The following is a 13,220-nucleotide window of genomic DNA, read 5'->3' as shown; positions in this document are numbered from 1 at the left end:
CAGGATCTCCTGGCGCCAGGGAGAATGCCCAATCTTGAGGGTCACCACGTAAGAAAGAAATAATAATTTTAACTTGCCGAGCAGGGTCACCAGAGTAACGAGGTCTCAGAGAAAGAAACAATTTGCAATTATTTTTGAATTTCAAAAACCTAGACCTATCTCCAGAGAACAGCTCAGGAATTGGTATTTTAGGTTCTGACATAGGACTGTGAGTTACATAATCCTGAATGCTTTGTATCCTTGTAGCGAGCTGATCCACACAAGAGGACAGACCTTGAATGTCCATATCTGCAGCTGAGTCCTGAACCACCCAGAGATTAAGGGGAGGAGAGAGGCTAAACACACTGCAGAGGGAAAAAAAAACCTCAGAGCTTCTCTTATCCCTCTTTTGCGATGCATTAACACTTTACTGGCCTGCTGTACTGTTATGGTTCTGGTGGTAAGAACACATGAACTGACCTGATAGGTAAACCAAAACATAGGACAAGCTCTGGGAATGTGGGAACTTTACTGACCGCAATCCTGATCCTATCAACACGCACACTATAGGCAGCCGTGGAGCGTTCCTAACTCGGCCTAGACGCCTCTGCACAGCCTGAGAAACTAGCTACCCCTAGAGAGAAACAAAGCCTCACTTGCCTCAGAGAAATTTTCCCCAAAGTGAGAGCGGCCCCCACAAATAATGACGGTGAGTTAAGAAGAAAACACAAACATAGAAATGAAATAGGTTTAAGCAAATGAGGCCCGCTAATAACTAAATAGTCAGAGGATAGCAAGGAATCTGTGCGGTCAGTATAAAATACTACAAAAATTATCCACGCAGAGAATACAAAAGACCCCCACACCGACTCATGATGTGAGGGGCGCAACTCCGCACCCCAGAGCTTCCAGCTAGCAATCAAATAGCATATAAGCAAGCTGGACTGAACTCATCATATACTGAGAAACATTTTCAAGTAGCAATGAGCAAAAATAGACTAGGATGAACTTAGCTTCTCCACGAGGAGACAGGTCACAAGGGAAGTCCCAGAGAGATCTGAACCAGTACTGAATACAACGACAGCAGGCAACAAGTAAAGGTCCAGGTGGAGTTAAATAGGCAGCAAGCCTAGCAGAAAACAAGGCAGCTGGAGTCCAGCTACAGACCAGCCGTAACACTAAAAGCCACCAGAGGGAGCCCAAGAACAGAACTCACAAAGTACCACTCATGACCACAGAAGGGAGCCCGAGAACGGAATTCACAACAGCTGGCCTCATGGGGGCCATCTTGTTTCCTGTCTGATACCCCTTGTTTCCTGTCTGCTGCATATATAACGGAACGCTGCACACTATACTTTGCTTGTGTATCTTGTACCTCACTGGCTGCCAAGCTCAAGGACTTGCAACCTGCTTGTTTCTCCTATTCCTCGGGATACTTTGCTTGCTTCTGGATTTAAGTACCACTGGAAAGACTCTGTTACTCTACACCTGCTTGTACCCACCTTCGCTACAGTCTGCTCCCCTACTAGGAGCCAGGCCAGGCTCTGACCTCTGGATTCTGCATTGCAGGACTTGTACTCACACCCTTGATCTGTACTAATAACATCTGCATATTCTTGAGACTGTTTATTGCTTGCTTATCTGTGCAGCCACAGTGTACATCAGTCATCTGAAGTTCATATTCCTACAATATATATATATTTTGAACTGTGATATACCGTGTTTGTCGTCATTCTGACCCACGTCATCGGTCTCCATAGAACATTAGCATAATCTTATTACAAAATGTGGAGAAAAATCATGTGGGTCATGCACCTTTATGTATTACATCAAAAAATGTGTTTCTACTGCTAATGATAGAAAATATTTAATTAATTCATTTAGAAATTGCTATGCAGCAATAGGACAGAATGGAGCTTTTGGCTGAAGAAGTAAACGCTTTATTTGACAATTATATAAAATACACACACATGGTGAAAAAGCATGATAACCAAAAACCAATACCTGAGAGACAGATGTATGAAAAGTTACATAATGTGACAAAGCTGTCGGTCCCAATGCAGAAAAGAAAAAATATTATAGGCATAAAAAAATCACAATGGGCATGGTCTATGACATGAATATAACTATGACTATGGATATACAGACAACATGTCAAAAAAAGTACGCTATAATTATCAGTAAGTCATATCCCTAATATTGCACTCTTACCCACATGGAGCCAAATAGGAGTAACCAGGACAAAAGAATTGAGCCTCATGGCCACAGGGCAAGGCTCTTTAAAGGGCCGATATTAACTTTTAGGATTGCTACTTCCAATAGGTGGCTCTAGATGGTTCTAGTTCTCTTCCTCACTTAATTTCCCAGAGGAGCATTGCAAAGCAAGAGTCTTTTCACCTTGGCATGGCAGGCTCAACATGTCACACTCTCCGCAAGGAAAAACGTTAGCCCTTGGATCTAAGTTACATACTAAATCCTCAAGGGCATGAACTTAAAATCAAATCTTATGCATATCTATTGAATTTTGGCTTTTGACTATTTGATCTTTTATTCATTTATAAACTATATACACGTGATGACAGTTAGAAATGTGAAAGTTAGGTATATTCCAGGGAATAGTTATTTTTCCTATTTTTCTTTTTTTGCATTTTAAAATGAATTGAATAAATTACTGTTTTAACTCCTATTTTCCCCTCGGATTTGCCACTGGATAACTTTCACACAGTTTGTTTGTATATTTACAGTATATTCATTTTAGTTAAATGTTGAAATGTAATCATTTATGCATTTTGTGCAGTGTAGGGAAGCAATTTCAAATATTACTTGTTTCCTGTCCTTAATTTTGGGTAAGCGATAGTTTTATTTACAAATGATCACATCAAGTGTGTTCTCATCTTTTCTTTTCCTTTTCTAATCCTCTTACACTCCAACTAATTAAAGTCATGCAAACATTTAGAATGCAATATACCTTAGCAAAATAAACATCTTTTGCTTCCAACTCGCATATAAAAGTACTTAGCAAATCAACTTCTAATATTCTTCTAATATAAAGGATTAGTATAATATAATATAACATCGATTAAACTGTGTTACACAAAGGTAAAGTGTTAGGGAAATGTTAATTATCGATGAATAACAATGTACAACCCATGGATACACTGTCTGCTCTCTGATAATATATTCATAGAATCCTTTTACTTTGCTTTGCCCTAATACAAAAACAATCTTGTATAACTTCATAGAAGCTGTTTATCGAAACATCTGAACAAACAAGAAGCATGCAATTTCTTAGCAGAGTGGCATGTGTCAATTCTTATTGATTGTGGATCTGAACTTGTTGACCTTCATCTGATAGCTGTGCGTCAGTCGCTAGGCATATCAATTTAAAATCTAAAACAGATCAAAAGCGTTCTGTTAAATCTATTTTAATGAATGCTATGCTAACAGTTAAGGTACACAAAGTCGCATGCAGGCTTACAATTCTCTGTTGTCTTTTATCACATAATTGGAAGTGAAAATCACAGCAATAGATGACATGATCAAATCCTATATCCATACAATTCATTGATGACTAGCAGTTTCACTGACAGGTGCAGAAATAAATGTTTCAAGAATATCAATATTAATTTTTTTTGTACTGTGCCTGAATTTGAAGTCATATTGTAATCGACATTTAATAAATAATTGAATAGAATTTTATAGAATCTTATTAATGTTCATTTTCTGAAACAAATTCTAGGATAAACAATGAATTTTAAAAATACTTTTATATCTCATGATAAGGAACATGACTTTTTTTCATTAGCATTGCTACTGTAAGTTATTATCACTATCTACAGGGAGGGCCATTTATATGGATACACCTGGGTGGGCCATTTATAAAGGTACATCCAAAATGACCGACTTCAAAATGGCCATCATGGTCACCACCCATCTTTAAAAGTTTTCCCCCTCCCATATACTAATATGCCACAAACAGGAAGTTGATATCACCAACCATTCCCATTTTATTTAGGTGTATCCCCATATATGGCCCACCCTGTATAATGCTTGGAAAGTGATCGAAATACATTAAATTATAAAATTGCTTATGATGTAATTATTTGATATTATTGCATGTGATTCAAATCCAACATATGCGAAATGCAGCCCATCCTTCTCAACTTTTGAGTACAGACGGTTGAGCTTGCCAATGTGCATAGATAGAAATGGCTCGGACTGCATGTCCACCAACGGGACTTAAGGTACCATCACACTCAGTGATGCTGCAGCGATATAGACAACAAGCCAATCGCTGCAGCGTCGCTGTTTAGGTCGCTCTAGAGAAGTCAAACACAGCAGCTCCACAACGATGCAGGAGCGATCCTGTGACGTAACGGTGACTCACTGTCACGGGGATACAAGGAGGGTGAGAGCTAATAACCCGGGCCCCTGCAATTTCCCTCAGACTAGGGAAACCCTGTCTGACCCTCTACCTGAAGTTTACACTGAAGGTGTGCATGTTCAGGCCTCCACCCTCACCCTGACTCCTGATTCAGCCCTAGACTGAACACCCCAGCCCACCACCCAGTGAATGCAATAGACCAATACCCACAGTTATAACAAACAAGGATAAAGGAAAATATACACCACGCCGCAGTCAATCAGGAATACACTATAAAGGTGCAGGGCAAAAGAAATACAAATATAGGAAGGAGTAAATAAGACAAAGGAAAATATACCACCAGCAACGATTCTCCAACAACCAGCTCTCCACTTCGGACCGAGATAACTACGGATTAGACAGAAGCTATAATCGGCGACACCCAAAGATCAGGAGAACCATTTAAAGGAAATGGGCATGGCCCAGCTTCCAATCCGAGGATCAGATAAATTAACCCCGGAGCAGCCAGACGAAAACTAGCCGACGCCAATGAGCAAACAGTGGTCAAACGCGGAATTACCGCTGTCTGTCAGAAGTCCTGGTCTGAACAGTGTCCGACATGACACTCACTTATCGTTCTCACAGGTTGTTAGCTCCATGTAAAACATTGCTGGCATCGTTGCTTTTGCTGTCAAACATGACGATACATGCCGATCTGACGACCAAATAAAGTTCTGGACTTCTAGCTCCGACCAGCGATATCACAGCGGGATCCAGATCGCTGCTGCGTGTCAAACACAAAGAGATCGCTATCCAGGACGCTGCAACGTCATGGATCGTTGTCGTTCTCATTGGAAAGTTGCTGAGTGTGAAGGTACCTTTAGGAGAAGGCTCCATGACTCAGGAGGGATGCAAGGCCCAGTTCGGTTTAGAAGGGGTTAATTTTTCTGGAGTAATTTGTGTGGGTAAACCTGGGAATGAGGAGTGAGGGGGTTTGAGGGTCTTTTTAGATTGGTTAGTGGGAGGGACTGATGTGGGGGGTGGATAGTTCAGGGTCACGAAGGGGGCAGGCATTCTACATCTGGATACCGGACTTACAGCTTATTATTAATGAGTCTGATGTCGCCTTTTTACATCCAATGCCAAGCAGTGGTGTTTTATTTTAGGTAAGACATTAGGAAATGGTTAATTGTGGGGCCTTATCTTTAAGATTGGGTTCTTTAGTCATATAATTCCCCAGTCAAGACTTTGCCTAGTGATCACACTCTGATGGCCTATGCTAAGATTTGCCCACAAAAAAGGTAAGACAGAAGCGAAAAAAAAAACAGTAACATGTCAATGATGGCCAAAACAAATCTTGCATGTAATAAAATCGTTGATTATATTGCTACATAGTGCTGTACACTTAGTCCACTTTGTACCTTAATGGCACAAGTGGGCAGTGCTGAATTAGAAAAACTATATTTCTAAACAGATCTTACCACATCCCCAAAAGTTATGGGTGATAATTATGTCCTTCATTGAGATCTTAGAGTATATTAGTAAACAAAAAACTGTTGCAATATTTATTTTACAAGAAAGTTTATTATTCTCAGCAAATGTATTTTTTTCTTTCAATTGATGTACCTATAAAAAAAGACAAAAGTCAATACTAGAGAACCTGAGACCCTGTTATCTTTTTCTTTGAAGAGGGTAACTGGATATTTTATTGTTGAGGAAGCATTGCATGACCTAATATCCCCAATGCCAACCCAGCTTGGCGACCTTTAAAAGAAATAAAAAATAAAAAACCTTCAAAGACCTCTCACCCAGTTAATCAGTCTCCTACTTTGCACTTATGAGGGGCATGAAGCCCAAAACTGCTGTGCATAAATGGAAATTCTGTTTTGGCTTTTCTATTCTAAGTCATGTGGCATGCCTCTTTAACTGGTTGATATTCACTTATTAAATTGCTGTGAACAATAGGAGGCATTAGAGACCTTGTTCTCTTTCCCTGTTCCTTTCCCTGGGTAATTATACAAGACTAGATGGTGGCCCGATTCTAACACATCGGGTACTCTAGAACGTAGTATATAGCACAGCCCACGTGGTATATAGCACAGCCGACGCAGTATATAGCACAGCCTACGCATTATATAAAAGAGCCATGTAGTATAGAGCACAGCACACGTAGTATATAGCACAGACCATGCAGTGTATAACACAGGCCACGTAGTATATAGCACAGCCACGTAGTATATTGCTCAGCCACGTAGTATATAAGACAGCCTACATAGTATATAGCACAGCCCATGTAGTATATAACACAGGGCACGCAGTATATAACACAGGCCACATAGTATATAACACAGCCCACGTAGTATATAGCAATGTGGGCACCATATCCCTGTGAAAAAAAAGAATTAAAATAAAAATTAGTTATATACTCACCTTCCGGCAGCCCCCGAATCCAGCCCAGGCCTTTAGCGATGCTCGTCGTGACGCCCCGTTCTCAGTAATGCCTTGCGGCAATAACACGTGATGATGTAGTGGTCTCGCGAGATCGCTACTTCATCACAGGTTGTTGATGCAATACATTCTTGGGACCGGAGCGTCGCGAGGTGCGGGAAAGGCTGGCGCGGAAACCGGAAGGTGAGAATATCATGATTTTTTTTTAATTATTTGAAACATTATATGCTTTTACTATTGATGCTGCATAGGCAGCATCAATAGTAAAAAGTGAAGCGGTGTTTAAATCTCGCCCCAATATCGCTGATTGTCACGGCCGGCCGCGACAAATCAGCGACAGGTGCAGTCTGGCCACAAAGTGGCGCAGGATTTGAACCACGCTTGACTAATTGGTCGCGCACTGTTTAAATTACGCGCCGATGTTGCTGATTGGTCACGCCCGGCCAGCCGCGACCAATCAGCGAAGCGTGGTTAAAATCGCTGATTGGTCGTGCCCAGCCGGCCGCGACCAGTTAGCGATGCTGGAGACGCTCCGTTTCCAGTAATGCCTTGCGGCAATAACCCGTGATGATGTAGCGGTCTCGCGAGACCTCTATGTGATCTGGGGTCATTGCCGCAATGCATTCTTGGGACAAGAGTGTCACAAGGTGCGGGAAAGGCTGGCGCGGAAGCCGGAAGGTGAGAATATAATGGTTTTTTTTTGTTTTATTATTTTTAACATTATATCTTTTTACTATTGATGCTGCATAGGCAACATCAATAGTAAAAAGTGATGCGGTGTTTAAATCCAGCCCCAATATCGCTGATTGGTTGCGCAACCAATCAGCGACGCGGGATTTCCGTTACAGACGGAAGTTACAGACAAACAGACGGAAGTGGACCTTAGGCAATTATATATATATATAGATGATAGCGGTAATATTTTTACGATGTTTATTGTATTTTCCAGCCCATTTTGGTCCTATACTGTGTATTACTATGAAGATTTGCAATGAACCTCTTGATTTTCTTGGCACACAGCGATCCTATAAGTGAGAAGAAAGGGGCTTTTTATAGCCAGTGATAGCATTAAACTGAACTATAGTAGTTGATTTATATTCATCAACTGCATTAACATAATCAGTTCGATGTGTATATGAAATGCAATAATCAGAACAAAAAAAAATTAATCAGGTACACTTCATACATTGTATATCATCTTGCCATGTCATATATTTCCTGTTTAATTTCCTGTAAACTAATTTATTCACTGATCTAGAAATAATGACTGTGGAAAGAGAAAAATACAATTTTATACTACTGAATAAAATTGGAAGTTTTCCAACTCTCAGAATGTTTTATGTTAGTAATCTGTACAAATAAGCTTAAAGAATGTCTCAAAGTAAGAATTCTTTCTATTTCAGACTTGATAAATCTTTGCCCTCATCCCAGGAAAGACTGTCATTGTTTTTGATGTATGTCAAGGGAGATCTTGATATTTATAAAATGACAACGAATTATGTACAATAATTGGAAACTGTGGTTGAAGTCACCAGAAAAAAAACAGTCTCCTACTGCATCTTCTAAGATGATATATTTGTTTCTCTGTTTTGTTTTTCACAACTATTTGAATTTATTCTATGAGAACAAGTTATAAGAGGGATTCCTTACAATAATCCTATCGTGTGCAACTTTATTTACACAAGAATGGTTCTCTTTATGATACTAAGATTAGAATCATCATGTTTAGCCTATGAGTTCAGCACATGGAGAGTCACCCAATAAGGTCCCGATTATAAGAAAAAGCAGCCCTGGCACACAAACCACACCAGCCCACATGCAATAATACCTCCTAACTCCAATTGGTAAATTTATTTTGCTTTACTTGGTCGTGCCCCTCACCACTCTTTTAACGGCATTATTTGAAGAGCGGCCAGGACGCATTTTCCACCAAAGCTCCACTTTGTAGGTGCTCTTCAGAGCTCTTGTTCTCTTGGTGATGGAGGTCTAAGCAGTTGGATTCCCAGCAATAGGAAAGTTATCCCCTGTACAGATTATAGAAGATCATTTCCAAACCTGGGCTAACCCATTTAAACAGGATTTTCAAGATTGATCAAACCCAAAGTCCATTGCCTCCTCTCTGACAGCAGGATGAGAGAAGTGGCACTATGTAGTGTGTACGTGTGTGTATAAATATATTTATAATAAGAGGCTAGACCCAGTATATAGGGCAGGAGAAGTGGTACTGTGCAGTGTTTATATACAGAATCGCACACATCCATGCCAAGTACAGGAAAGCAGAGTTCGAATGCCACCCACAAAAAATATTGTGATGCTGATACTGACCGGCATAAATGTTAGTACCAGCCCAGAGTGTGAGTCAATTCACTCCCACACAGTGCTGGCATGCAGAAGATTTAAATGGCTGGTGGCCGAAAAACAGGGTTGGTGTCACGATTCCACCCTTCAGTATGTCATGGGAAGAGAATGACAGCTCAGTCATCCAAGTGGGGGCAGGGGCATGCTGAGCAGTCAGTGTGTTGATTGACAGCTCAGTCATTCAATCAGATACTGGGAGGTGCTGAGTCTATTGCATGTTCTTCCTGTTTCTAATTAATTCCTTGCTACTTAGCTAAGCTCTCAGCCCAGATCTCTGCCAATTGTAGCATTCACTCTGTGGTGGTATTTGCCTGGTCCTGTGCTCTGTTCATTGATTTATTGCTGCCTGTCTTTGGACCTAGTTCTGACTATCCGCTTCCTCAACCCCTCTGCTCTGATCCGCTTTTTCTCCTGGTATTCTGACTGTTGTAAGAGAAAGGATCCCACTACCAACCACTCCCTCACGCCAAACATTATGAGAGGTAAGCCATCGAAGACTTTATATGGAATATTGAATGGACTCATAATCAGACATTAAGGAGAGCTACTGACTCTGCTTTTCAGGTATTAGTGGCTTCTCCTCAATATCACTGATACTCTCCTTTACTGTTGCTTTATTTCTTTAATAATTTGTTGTTTAATGCATTGTGATCTAATTACAAACACTTGTTTATCTTTACGACCATTTAGTCATCTGTATCTATCTTTGTCCTGTCACAGGCTTGTCCTCAGAGAGCTGAAGTTGCTTTAATGAAACAAAAAAAAATAAGCAAAAAAAAAAAAACCAAGTATGAACAACTCTCTTTTGTAAACACACAAATACAGAAATGAAAAAGCATATTTGATATCACCACATCTGCAAAGGTTCCATGTAAAAAAAAAAATAACATGAAATGATTTGTATAATGAAAATAAAACTTTGGATGTTCAGGTTTGTCAGGTTCGGACGAGCTGTTGTCCAAAATTCAGTTTGGACATCAGAACTTGACCCTGAACTTAATAGAAAACAATGGGGACCTCAACTTCAGTGCTGTTAAATGGTCGTAATAAGGGCTAGGGGGCATCATAATGTAGCAAAATGGGGGTAAGAGAAGGATAAAAGCCTTGAAAAAAAATGTGGATAGGAAAAATGACTTAACCCGGGCCACATTTTTTAAATCTGACCATTGTCACTTTATGTAGCATTAACTCTGGAATGATTCAACATACTCCATTGATTTGGAAATTGTTTTTTTGTGACACAGTATACTTTATGATAATGGTAAACTTAGGCTGATATGTTTCATGCTATTTTATAAAAATATCAGAAATTTGACAAACATTTAAAAAAATTAGCGATTTTGAAACTTTGAATGACTATCCCTTTAATCCAGTTAATCATACCACCCAAAAACATTAACGAATGATATTTCACTCGTGTCTTCTTTATATCAGCACCATTTGTAAAATATTGTTTCATTTTGTTATCATTTTAACCCCTTAATGACCAAAAAAAAATTCCAAGTGCGGTTAAATTGCAAAAAAAAGTGCAATTGCACACTTGTTTTTTTTTCATTTTTTTACCATGTTCCCAAAATGCTAAAACTGACGTGCCACTATGATTCTCCAGGTCCTTATGAATCGCTGCATTGGCGACTTCCTCCTCTGCTTTGTGCTTCCAATGACCCTTTGCTGTCAGGTGGGAACTCAGCCAGTAGTGAGTCTACCAGCATGCACTTGTTTTTACTAATTTTGCAATCCTTCTGCAGTGATGAAAGTAATCATGGTACATTGTCTGTGTAGTGGGGATCCAGCAGGGTTGCCACCCAGTAATCAGCACTGTTAACAATCCGGGCAACTCAGCAGTCATTGCAGTGACATATATTGTCTCATATGTGGAGGTGTATCATTTGGGTCCTCTGTGTCCCCCAGCCATGCTCCAGTGAAGCGCAAGAGCTGCTTTGAATGCCACCATGCTGTGAACATGGTTCCTCCTCCTCTTCCTCTTTCAAAACTTTCCTTTGCCTGGACAGTTGTGTACCTAGCTGCTGTTGGCACAGGAAACCACACAGACAGATGAGCAACAGCTGTTTGAGGGGAGCCAGGTGGCCTTGTTGATTGGAAATGGGTGGAAGAGCAAGAGACCGCAGCAGAAGAGGGAGTAGGAGGAGCCTCAGATCTTTCCTGGTTTTTCAGGGGTGTACTGGACTGCATCTCGTACTTTGAATTCAGATGCCTCATCATGCAGGTGGTGCTCAGGTTCAGAACATTTATGGCTCGGTTAAGGCTCTGATGCCACAACATGCAAACCACCCATTTCTTGTCATCAGCACATTCCTGCTGCACATTCCATGCCTGAAGAAATGCTATGCCAGGGAGTTTCTTTGAGCTGGCTTTGGTGTGCTCAGCTCTTTTACTGTGCTCAGTGCAGTGGGCAGTAGCCACCAATGTACTGGCTGGGGGCCAGCCTCTGTGCTTTGCCACACTGCTCCCTATTTTGCTGTGCAGCTGGGGCAGAGTGGCCACCTCCTTTTCCTCTGATCTGCACATGTCACACGGATGTCCTTCACTCCACGTAGGGTCTAGAACCTCATCATCCCCCAAATCATCTACCACTCCTGCCCTCCTTGCACACTGCAGAAAGATGCAGCATTTGGCACCTGTGTTTTGTCACCAGCAACAGAGATGTGCTGCAGTGGTTTGCTGACCATGTGCACTAACTCTCCAACGTACTCATCCTCCAACTGAATAAGTGGTTGGGCATCATAGCACTCATTCTCTTCCACTTCTGAGGCAGGGCCAGTTGGAATTCCCACGGAACCACAGCCAGCAGATTAATCAAAAAGCAGACTTGGGGCTCAGACTGCTAACCTGATTTGCAAGGGAGTAAGGAGAAAGACAGATGACCATGGTCCCCAGGTGCCAACTCTGTGCTTCCACAGAGACAGGTACAGATTGTACAAACAGACTTTTTGGCAGAGTACGCACACATAGAAGCAAACAGAGTACACACACAGGCTTTTTGGCAGAGTACTCACACAGAGACAGATGCTGAGTACACACACACAGAGGCCTTTTGGTACAGTACTCCCACATAGATGGATACAGAGTACACATACAGAGGCTTTTTAGCACAGTACTGACACAAAGATGGGTGCAAAGTAGGCTTTTTGTTAAAATACTCCCACAGAGATGGGTGCAGAGTAAAGGCACAGGCTTTTTGGCAGAATACTTCCACATAGACAGATGCATAGTACGCACACAGAGGCTTTTTGGCAGAGCACTCCCACAGAGATGGGTTCAAAGAAAACAGACAGGTTTTTTGGTAGAATACTCCCACCTAGACGGTTGCAGAGTACAGACAGAGAAGCTTTGTGGCACAGTACTTTTACAGAGGCTGGTGCAGAGTACATACATACACACAATATTTTTGCCAAAACAGTACTCCCACAGAGATGATTGCAGAGTACACACAGAGGCTTTTTTGGCAGAGTACTTCCACAGAGATGCATGTAGACTACACACAGGCTTTTTTGCCGCACATTACCCCCACAGAGATGGGTGCAGAATGCACACACAAAACCTAACATTGTGCCTCACTCGAGCTGCGTCCTGTCATTAGGCTAATCAGAGCAGACTGGCGGCAACATCCGTGATCCAGAATTTATGCAGGACGGGTCACAATACTAGGCCTGACTGTGATGGCTCCAGTAGTGCCCACAGCCTAAAAGCTTGTTGATTGGCTGCACTGCAGTCTTTCAACACATTTTATTCAGCAGCAAACCCAAAAAGTAAAACTGACTTCTGGAAAAAGTGAGTTTTTGTAGTTTGGCAGCAGACACTAGGTGTCTAATACAAACCCCAAACTTTACAGTTCGGGTTGGCTCATCCGTAGTTACCAAACCTTTTTCAAAAATAGAATGCAAATTGAAGAATATGTCATATGTATCTCAAAATTGTACCAATAGAAAACAAGTTCTCAAACAGTTCAATTAAAAAAAAAAGTTATAGGTCTTAGAAAATGGCAACACAAACTGAAATTTTATGGGGTTTTTTTTACAAAGGAATTTTAGGAATTTCTTTTTCCCACAAA

The sequence above is a fragment of the Ranitomeya variabilis genome, chromosome 1, assembly GCF_051348905.1.
Source record: "Ranitomeya variabilis isolate aRanVar5 chromosome 1, aRanVar5.hap1, whole genome shotgun sequence".
In the NCBI taxonomy this organism is placed as follows: Eukaryota; Metazoa; Chordata; class Amphibia; order Anura; family Dendrobatidae; genus Ranitomeya; species Ranitomeya variabilis.
The sequence above is the reverse complement of the archived record's forward strand: the minus strand, read 5'-3'. Positions refer to the sequence as shown.